This window comes from Herpailurus yagouaroundi, unplaced genomic scaffold, assembly GCF_014898765.1.
Source record: "Herpailurus yagouaroundi ecotype Mexico unplaced genomic scaffold, PumYag 142, whole genome shotgun sequence".
NCBI lineage: Eukaryota > Metazoa > Chordata > Mammalia > Carnivora > Felidae > Herpailurus > Herpailurus yagouaroundi.
The window spans coordinates 30,101,588-30,111,968 of NW_024412397.1; the positions used below are offsets into that span (position 1 = coordinate 30,101,588).

At 34.6% G+C, this 10,381-nt stretch overlaps 1 pseudogene; it reads left to right on the forward strand.

Annotated features, from left to right (window-relative positions):
• Positions 1 to 6,296, forward strand: part of LOC121032707 (60S acidic ribosomal protein P0-like) — a 44,597-nt pseudogene extending 38,301 nt beyond the window's left edge.
• Positions 6,297 to 10,381: the final 4,085 nt, after the last annotated feature.

The following is a 10,381-nucleotide window of genomic DNA, read 5'->3' on the forward strand; positions in this document are numbered from 1 at the left end:
GTAAGTAAACATCTTCATATTTCTCACAAAACTTAGTGCTTTGCCTTACAAATTATGAATACTTAATATGTATTGAATAATCATTTCTCTTTTAGAGCTTACAGACGGTAGTTTTTTTTTTTTTTTTCTCTAAATACAGCTTATTGAATGTCCTAATATACCTGGAAATGTGTACAGTCATGTAATCATGATAAAACATCTCTTACTGGGATCTGAAGAGAGGAAACAAATTTATCCCTCAGAATTCTCCTTTTAGAAATTAAGCTTGCAAAAAAAATATGATATAGATTTAAGTTACCCATTTATTTATTTAATAATCCAAGGAAGTCAAATCCAGGAGGATTTCTTTTTTCAACATTTTCCACAAAACCATTGCCCTGGGACAGCCCAACCTTCCCTGAGATTCAGCCCCACTGCATCTATTAAGTATTATGACCTGGATTCTGTACCACAAATATACTGGAAGTTTTTGTCTAGATTGTCAGTCACCATTAAATCACCACAGCCTATTTTGGATTTTCATTTCCCTTTCTTCAGCAAGTGACAATGTGGACATTCCATTCTTTTTTGAAACATTCTTCTCATTTCAGCAGGGCAATCCCAGTTCTAATTACCCCTTCCAAAATATCCTCCAGCTCAACTCTGTACTCATTTCTTCTTTGGCCTCTAAAATGGGGAAGCAATAATTTTTAAGGCCCTCGTGGACCTTTATCCCAATTTCATTTACGGTATTTAGCATGATCTACATAGCAGCACATATTCTTCATTTAATGCATAAATGAAAAAAAGTACTTTTTATTGCCTCTAATATGAGTCCATAGTTAATTTTACATCATTTATTGACCTTTGCCTCTGACTCTATTGTGCAGAAATCCATCATTAAAAAATGTGGTGCAAGTAATACAACCTATGGCACATTCCTCAGAGTTGTCTTGGTTGTAAATTCTCAGAATTTGTAGCTGGTTTGTGATTCCCTTTTTATACTAATCTTTAATGGAAAGGATTCTGATAGTCCACAGTGTCATCCATGTGTCAGGAAGGGGAGGCTTAGGACCATGACACACAACTATATTTACCTGTGTGATGATACTATTAACCTGTTTTAAATAAAGGTCATACTGAAGTCAAACTATATATTTTCCTGTCCTCTATATACCAGTTTTATAAGTTGTCATAAGAAGAAATCTCCTCTATAAAGTCTGGTTCTCCCTTCCCTCCCTATGACTGTAGGTTCCCCTCCCCCATTGTGTCTTTTACATGCATTTATCACACCCCTGAAACCATTTAGTTCCCTTCTTAATTTTCACATATGTTCTCCAACTTGAAGCAGTGCAGGGCATATGTGTTTAAAATATGAGTTCCAGATCCACATTGGTCAGTTCAAAGTCCCATCCTTGACTTGTAGGTTGTGCAGCCTTGAACACATTACTTCAACTCTCTCTACCTCAATTTCTTCACCTTTGAAATGAAGATAATAATACTTATGGCATAGGGTTGTTGTGAAAACAAGATGCGGTTATTCATGCAAAGAATTTGGTATGCAGTGAGAACTAAAAAATAATTGAGTAATAAGCAGAATGTTGATCTCCTTGAGGGCAAGAACAATGTCTGATTTCCTACAGAACTTAGACACCTAAGACTAGGTGTCTTAGTTCAAGACCCTAATACACCAGAAAGGAGATCTTACACCCTGGAACTCTTCAATCACAGATATTTAATGAATCTCCCTTATTCATGATTCCTGGTGCTCCAATTGTTTTCTTACTTTTTTTTTTCACCGCTCAATGAACCCATACTTTATACCTAATAGATAAGTATGATTTTGAGTGATATTGCATGATGCCAAATCCACATATCTGAATTTAGATGACACTAAAATAAGCCAATTTAATAAAGCTACTGAATTTTTATGTGATTTTAGGCATTGAAATTTTATAAATGATTCACAACAAAAATAGTGCACTAAAACATTTACCTTCTTGTTAGGTGTGTTGGTATCACAGAACATATCTCCAGAATGAAATAATTAGTCAACAGCTAGACATTTCTGTCTTTCCAGATGTTTTGGAATATTTGATTGAAAATCTATATAATTGGTGCACCTGAGTGGCTCAGTTGGTTAAGTGTCCTACTCTAAGTTTCAGCTCAGGTCATGATCTCAAGATTCATGGGATTGAGCCCTGTGTTGGGCACTGTGCTGACAGCACAGAGCCTGCTTGGGATTCTCTCTCTCTCTATTTGCCCTTTCCCTGCTCGTGCTCTGTTTCTCTCTCTCAAAATAAATAAATTAACATTTTTTAGAAGAAATAAATTCTGTGTAATTAACAGAATTTCCTTTTTTTATCTCAATATTTTTTGTTACAAAAGTTTTTTGTTACAAAAGGTCTGTTTTTTGGTGATTAAAATACTTATGTGATAAGGTTTAAAATTTAATTCCAATAATTTATCTTAGGTTTTATTATCCTATCTTAAATCTCTCAAGAATATTCTTCAGAAAATAACCTTAGTGCAAATTTAGAAATATTTATTTTCAATTCTTGTAGATCAGAAAATTCTAAAATTGGTTTAGTTATAAAAAGATTTCGTTGAGTTCTCCTGGAGCATTCAAGAGGTAGATGTAACCCCAGGCTGGTTGACATTTGCTTTACTCATTGTTTACATTTCTTTCAGCCTGGAAATTCAATTTAACCACAACTAAAACACAGTTTCCTCAGATTTGGTGGGATAATTTAAAAGCATCTCTTTGTTTTCCATTTTGGTGCCAACAGGCAAGAAATGTCAATAGCAGCCTGACTGATGAGTCCACACCTTACCAGCTAGCCAGAGAATAGAAAGCTTGGTGCACTGAGCCAGCTAGAAATTAGTAGCTCCATCAAACCAATTTCTTAACACTTAAACCATGCTAAAATTCTAATGCATTTCTGAGCCCAATCTGGCTTTACAAAATGACTTAGAATGGCCTATTTGCTTTCTGAAGAGACAGGTTAACTTCTACGAATAGTTCAGCTCATTTGAAACTGCTGTTCAAATATTCTAAACTGCCACATCACATCCTCATATGAAATACACTTTTGCCCTTTCCTATAAATTTTGTAGAGCAGAGTACAACATTATTCATTGGGTTTCTCTCTTTCTCTCTCTCTCTCTCTCTCTCTCTCTTCTTGAGATAATCACATCCTTAGGGCATTATAAGGGAAGACATGTATCCAAGTTCCTATAATCCCCAGGAGTGTGATTGCCTTGTGGTAATTATACCCTCCTTCCAAGATGTCTTATACTATTATTATGGTGCCTTATTGCTCAAATACGACAGAGATATCTGATAATGTAATTACTTCACCTTATCATGCTTTAATAAATAATGTAGGAAGAATGGCTTCTGCAGTGAGCTTGTCGAAACAGGCTAAGCATCCAAAGGGAAAGGATCTGTGATATAGCTAATATTAATTTGAAGAGCTGAAGGTAAGCAACAGAAATATTAGCATCAGATATTTTGCCATAAATGATTAAATGAAACACATAATGTAGGGTATATCAAAGCACAGCTCCCCTTTCAGCCACTTGGGGAACAGATTGCCCATCCAAGTATGAACATTTGGCATTTATGTGTCTTTTGAGGCGTGAAAAGATGCCTGAGATTTGTTGTTTCTCTATTCTTGGACTTGCCCCTGCCCCTGCCCCTAACATAATTGTTATAAAGATGAATCAATACGTGTTTGAAACATCAGCTATTATACAAAGAAGAGCTTCCCATGGTCATCGATTTAATAATATCTAATGATTATTTCTTTCATTCACTTTCTTGAAGATTTTCTACTTTTCCCTTTAGCTTTTTATATATCCAAGGACTGTATTGATTAGTGCTTGGCAGACAATTCTGATTATAATTAAAAGACATCATTGCATACACACAGAGCTCTTTTAATGATAAAGTAACATGCTTATTACCTAATTAAGGAGTATTCTTCAGACTATAGCCATGATGAAGACTCCAATTAAATAAAGAATAATCTAAGAAGCCTTGAATTCTGTCTACCCAAAGACACAAAACCAAAAAGAATAGTACCTGGATCAGAAGCTTAGTGGGGGATAGTGGGAAATGAGTATGGCAATGTGTAATGGGACAGGGATCTTGCACTGAGCACTGTGTTAGGTGCTGTACTCCCCAAACTGAGGACAGCATCTGCCACAAAATCAGTATTCAAAAGCTGTGAAATAAATGGACTAATTAATTAAGGAGCCAAGTCAGCTAGAAAACTTTGAGGAAACTAAACACTAAGTCATTTGGAAAAGATTAAATGAGTTAATTCACAAAAAAACTGATAGTAAATGTTCAAAAATGTTAAATGGTTATTAGATTATTTCATTACTCACTCTGATATATTGTGATTGACTATGCATATTCCCAATAGAAAATACAGATGAAATCCAAATTTATAGCAAGATGGAGTTGCGAGAGGGAGAGAACAGAAGGGAAAAAAGGAAGATGGAAATAACTACTATATAATAAGGAATATCCATAAGCAACTTTGGCAGCCTATATCTTAAGGATGAAAATATTGAGCTCTCCATTCTCTCATGCAGCCCAAGGCAGAATACAGTACTTGATAACCTACTATGTAACAGGCATAGTGCTAGATCTTGTTCTATACAAAGAATAGAACACAATGCCTATTCTTAAAGCATAGACAGAAAGACAGATAGATAGATAATAAATAGATAGATGTAAATATAGATAGATAATAAATGGATGTAAATATAGATGTTTATATATGTATACATACATATATATAGTTATTAATAACTTCTAAGTGAATAGTGCATTAGTTTTCTTTTGTTGCTTTAACAAATTACCACAAACATTGTGACTTAAAACAACATATATTTATTATCTTATAGTTCTAGAGGTCAGAAGCATAACATGGATCTGAATAGGTTGAAGTGAAAGTTGTAGGCAGGGCTGCATTCCTTTTTGGAGGCTCTGAAGATTATAATTTTCCTTTGCTTTTTCCAGCTTCTAGAAGTCCCTACATTCCTTTTCTCATTGCCTTTTTTCTCCATGTTCAAAACAAGCAATAGTGAGATATTCTCAGATGGCATTCCTCTGGCCTTCTCTTCTACTTCCTTCTTCCACTTTTAAAGGGTTTTGTAATGGTGTGTGGATATATGGAAGGCAAATCCATGTCCAGAATCAGTGTCTATTCCATTAAGAGAGAAGCACTGCCAGAGTACAGTGCTTTCTAACTTCTTTAGGGAAAGGTGAAAGATAAGATTAACAGTATATATTTTTGTCAATGGAGCAGTGTCCTTTGAGAGGACCTTGCCTCCCCTTCCTTCTAGGGGTTCTGTTTAAACTTGCTCAAGTCTGAGAGTTGATTGAGGTGCAGTGGCTCTCTGCTTTGATGATTCAAGTTGAGTTTACAACCTAGAACCCTTTCTCTTATACAGATCAGATAGGAATAAATTGGCCATCTATTTCTTTTCTAGGGACACCATGATCAACCAGCCAAATGCTATAAGTTTCTAACAAGTCACATTATTCTGATTACTGCTTTGACTCTGCCATCCATTACAATAGTCATATATACCTTGCCTTAGGAATTATGCACTACCACTGGGCTCCTGCCACCCCAGGATCCATCTATCCCCATTCCATTTATGTAATTAGATGATATCATCTATTAGATCCCCATTAGATGGTAGCAGTCCCACTATAATTTCTGACCTACAGAGAAATGCATTCACAGAGATCTTCAACAATATGGGGCCCCCTCCACAAATTCATTTCTCATAGTGGTGAAAGGTGTGTCCCGTGAACTCTCCCAGGATTGATAAGCAGATTTTACATGATAAATCCACTTTAATATTCCATTCTCCCGGGTTTTGGTTACCTTCCTCTACAACATAACAAGGAACTTCTGGCATTTCAATTTTATTTAGTGTAGGCTTCCTTCAGGTCCATATTTTAGCCAACCAAACTAATAGAGCCCTTTTAAAACCCATTAAACTAAAACGTTGAACTAAGAATCTCTGCTTAGACTCATACCAAAAAATTCAGTATGATGCAGCTTTATGTTCTTTCCACCATTAGCATCCTTATCATCCATCATTACACCCTTAACATCCATCTCCACACATATTCCTTATACTTCTGTCTATATACATTAGAACAATCATGCAGTTCTTTTCATATATTGTGCACTTTGTCACACTTAGCAACTCAGCCTTTGGGGCCTCTGGGACTAAATCTAGATGCAGATCTAGAAGCAAAGAGGAATGCCAGGAGTAGGCCTTGAGAAAAATTAGCAATATCCTACAAGGCATCTATCTCAGAGGAGGCCGTTACAGGTTCTTTAGGCAAAGGAAAGCTAAACTCCTGAGGCACGGATAAAAGGAGTGCATCTGTGGGCAAAGAGGACTCCACAGATTTAGGGGTTTAAGATTTATAGCTTCATTAGGGTATCCCCACCTGCCCCTATTTCAATGATCAAGACCTCATTCTTCCTCAGCAAATTACTTGCTTTAACAGAAGATGCTATGATAAACTGGGAATTCAATCTGGGTTGGAATTCCACCACTTATAGGTTGGGACTCTGGGTTTGATTTTTAGAACCCCATCCATGAAGTTCCAGGGGATAATGATTTGGGTGAGGTGTTGTGAGTTTTTTGTTTTTGTTTTGACTTGGTTTTTGTTTGTTTTTGTTTTTTCAGATACAGAATTTTTCAGGTTACTTATGAAGAGCTTGAACTGGGAATCTGAAGCCCTGGGCTCATTCTCTTCCTTTGCCTGTTTTCTGCAGCACAGTTAGGAGCAGGCATCCAATCCTATTGTACTCCTTAGTATGACTAACGTGTTCTCAAGTAGAGAGTCCATAGTTACCCAGAACCTTGCCTTCTGTAGGTATCTGGTTAAGAGAGTTGTGATTTTATCTTGTCCTATTACCTTTTAACAGTTTTGTAGGATTTCCACTGAGATATTCAATGGTTTTATTTACAAGAGACTGATAAACTTTGCTGCCAGCAAAGTGCAATTCATGGATTATTTAAACTCAGGTGCATCTTTCTTGGCTCCTTGAGATGAAATCAGAGTGACAACAGAACTCTGCTTTCTGTTTTTCTAGTTTTAATTTTGCTCTATAGTAGTTGTGCATGGGTTTGTATTTCATTTATTTACAGCTGACAAATTATTCCCCAGTGAGTTTTATGGTCTGACCATTTGGTTATCTCTATAAAGGGGTTAATGGTTTACAGAGATCTTATCTCTAGGTGAGAGATATCATAGAAACTGTTAGTCTTTCCTGTTTGTCTATTTTGAGATCAAATAAGAATTTCTACCCACTGGGAAGAGAAGAGATCTTTGATACCTACTGATGAGTTCTGTAATTTGTGTTTACTCTTGATCCATGGCTGAAATTTTAAAATTAAAATTTTCTGTCTATATGTCTGTCTATGTGTCTATAATTTAGAAAGGCCTTTGTGTGTGTAATCTTTTTATACTCCCGGGTGATATTAATTATTAAGATTATATACCCTCTTTAAGGAGTTCTGTTGAATTAAATTAACTAGAGTTTCCTCCCAATAAGGAAATTGACCTTCTAATACTTTTATGTGCTAGATTTTAAAAGTATTTTTTATAAAAATGAACAAAAATGTTTTAAGAATCCAAATTCACATAGTTTAGGTAAATCTTTGGCAAATGAGACTAGTTTATAAAAACAATTATATTTTTTCTGACTTGTAATTGTTAACTATAATACATTCCTATGTTTCTATTCTGTTGAGTATTTTCTTGTCAAACTCACACAGGTTTACTAATCAAATAAGTTAACATTACTTCTACTTAATGTTTAAAATTAGCAAAAAATTTAAATTTGTGTTCAACCAAATTGATTAACTAGTCTGATAAAATTTCAGTTCTACACTAGTTATGTTTTTAGTATTTCAAAGATAATTTTCAAGACCTTTAGGTAACTTGAAACTTTACCCTGGTATTAATTCGAGTTATTAATAGATATCCATTTAATATCTAGATAATTTCTCACTAAGAATACTGAAACATTGATTACTAAACAGTACTTTTAAATTTGTAGGCTTTTGCTTTTTATTCTCATATAATATAGTGAGATTAGATATCTGAATGTCATAATGAACATATTCATTGTTGCTACTTTGAGAAGTTGTATGAAGCATGGCTTTGCCATGTGTATCTATGAGCTCTGCTGGACTGTCAGGATGTTGATGTGTAACATTTGTGGTTATACATAGTTTTCTCTGTGACATAAAAGTTAACTTTGGTTAAAAGTTTCTGCTTAGGAGCAATAGTTCCAGCAAAACACAATTGTGTACATTTCTATTTTTCAAGGAGAGAGCAATTTTATCCTAAAGGAGCGGTTTGTGGGTTGTTGTTTAATCTCTAGATCCCTTCATGTTCTTTAACCTTATTGAGGACCCAAAGAGTGTTTTTGTGAGTTATAGTTATTGATATGTACCATTTTGAAAATTGAAACAGAGAACTTCTAAATATTTGTTTATTGGTTCATTTGAAGATAACCAGGATGATGCATTGCATGTAAACAGCTTGTAATAAGAAATTAATTTTCAGGGGCCTGGGTGTCTCAGTCAGTTAAGTGTCAGTCAGGGTTCTGTGCTGACAGCATGGAGCCTGGTTTGTATTCTCTCTCTCCCTCTCTCTCTCTCTGTCCCTCCCCTGCTTGCACTCTCTCTGTTTCTCAAAAGTAAATAAATAAGCATTTTTTAAAAAAAGAAATTAATTTTCAACTTGTGAATACCCTGCAATTGATCCTATAGAAAAGAGTCTAATTATTCCAGAATGTTAAAGAGCATAATGTAATACAAAATTTTAAAATGAATGTAATACCTGAGTTTGAAAAGCTACAACATTTGTTAAAATTTTAGCTAAGTGTATTCAATTTTTGATGCACTCATTTTTCTTTTGCAATTGATTGCTTCCACCTACACTATGGAAAGGGTTCTTCCTTCTTTCTTTCCTTCCTTCCTTCCTTCCTTCCTTCCTTCCTTTGATTTGTGTGTAATCTGTCTAGATAACAAAGACTCAATGTCTTACCAAAATAACTATGATTTTTGCTGACTTTACTATATCTCTGATTATGTATGAAAACTGTTTTCTAACTAAAAAAAAAGCTAAGATTCTTTACAATAATGTTCATTTTTTAACATTTTGTTGTCACTTTGAAAGAGTCAGATATTGTTTCTTAGGCATCCACAGTCTGATTTCTATCTCAGCTGTTAAAATCTACTTACAATTTTTATTTTTGCCTTCCCCAAATGGAATCCTAAATGTAAAATTATATAAAATAAAATAAAACTTTCATGATATCTTTTGCATCTGTAACTATGAAATTTCACAAAGAGCCTCTGGAAAATCAAAAGTTGTGTCCTTTCAGCTTGTAAAAATAGAGATATTAGAAATAATTCAGTTTACCTGATATGTTGCTATTGATGATTTGCATGGGAAGTGCTGTCGTGCCAAGAAATGCTTAATAGCAATGTAACAAGACAGATGGTAGCTACACATGTAGTCAACATATCATACTGTATAAACTTTTTGAACCACTAAGTTGTATACCTGAAACTAATGTAACATTTTACATCAACTATATTTAAATTTAAAAAAAATACTTCATAAAAAATAAAAGAAATGCTTAGTCTCCCCTAGGTTAAATTTGTAATGGTAAAATGTTATCAATACAAACATTTCATAAATTGCATGTTATAGTGGAAGTTTCTAAATAACTGTCAATGCTTTCACTCTCCCTGACGTGTTTCTATTTATCACAGTCCTGTTGCTACTTTGCATGATAGTAGACAAAAATGGTACAGGTTATTGGGCATAATTTCAGTTGTTTTTTTAAATGTTAATTTGTTTGCAACTTTACTTCTTTAATTTGAATCCAATATAATCCACGTCAGTGATTTTCAAGTGATTTCATATCGCTTACCTATGAGTGTTATTAAAAGCATAACAAATATGAAATAATAAGAAACACATATATCGGTTCTGATCCCCATTCCCTACATAAAGCTCCTAAAACCCTTGTAATTTTATAAATGATAGGAGTGTCTGACACAAAATTCTTAAATCCCTTTAATTTCCTGGGTGATAAGAGCATCTCCTGTTCTGAGTCAACTCTTAGGGAGCTTCTGAGTGGGAAGTGGTCACTCAAAATATCAAACCATGATTAGAAGCTTGGGACTTTCAGCCACACACCACCATTCTCTGGATGGAGGAGAACATCTGGAAATAGAGTTAATAATCAATCTTGCCTAGAAGATGAAGTCTCCATAAAAATTGCAAAAATATGTGGTTCAAGGAGCTTCCAGGTTGTCGAACATAGGGAGG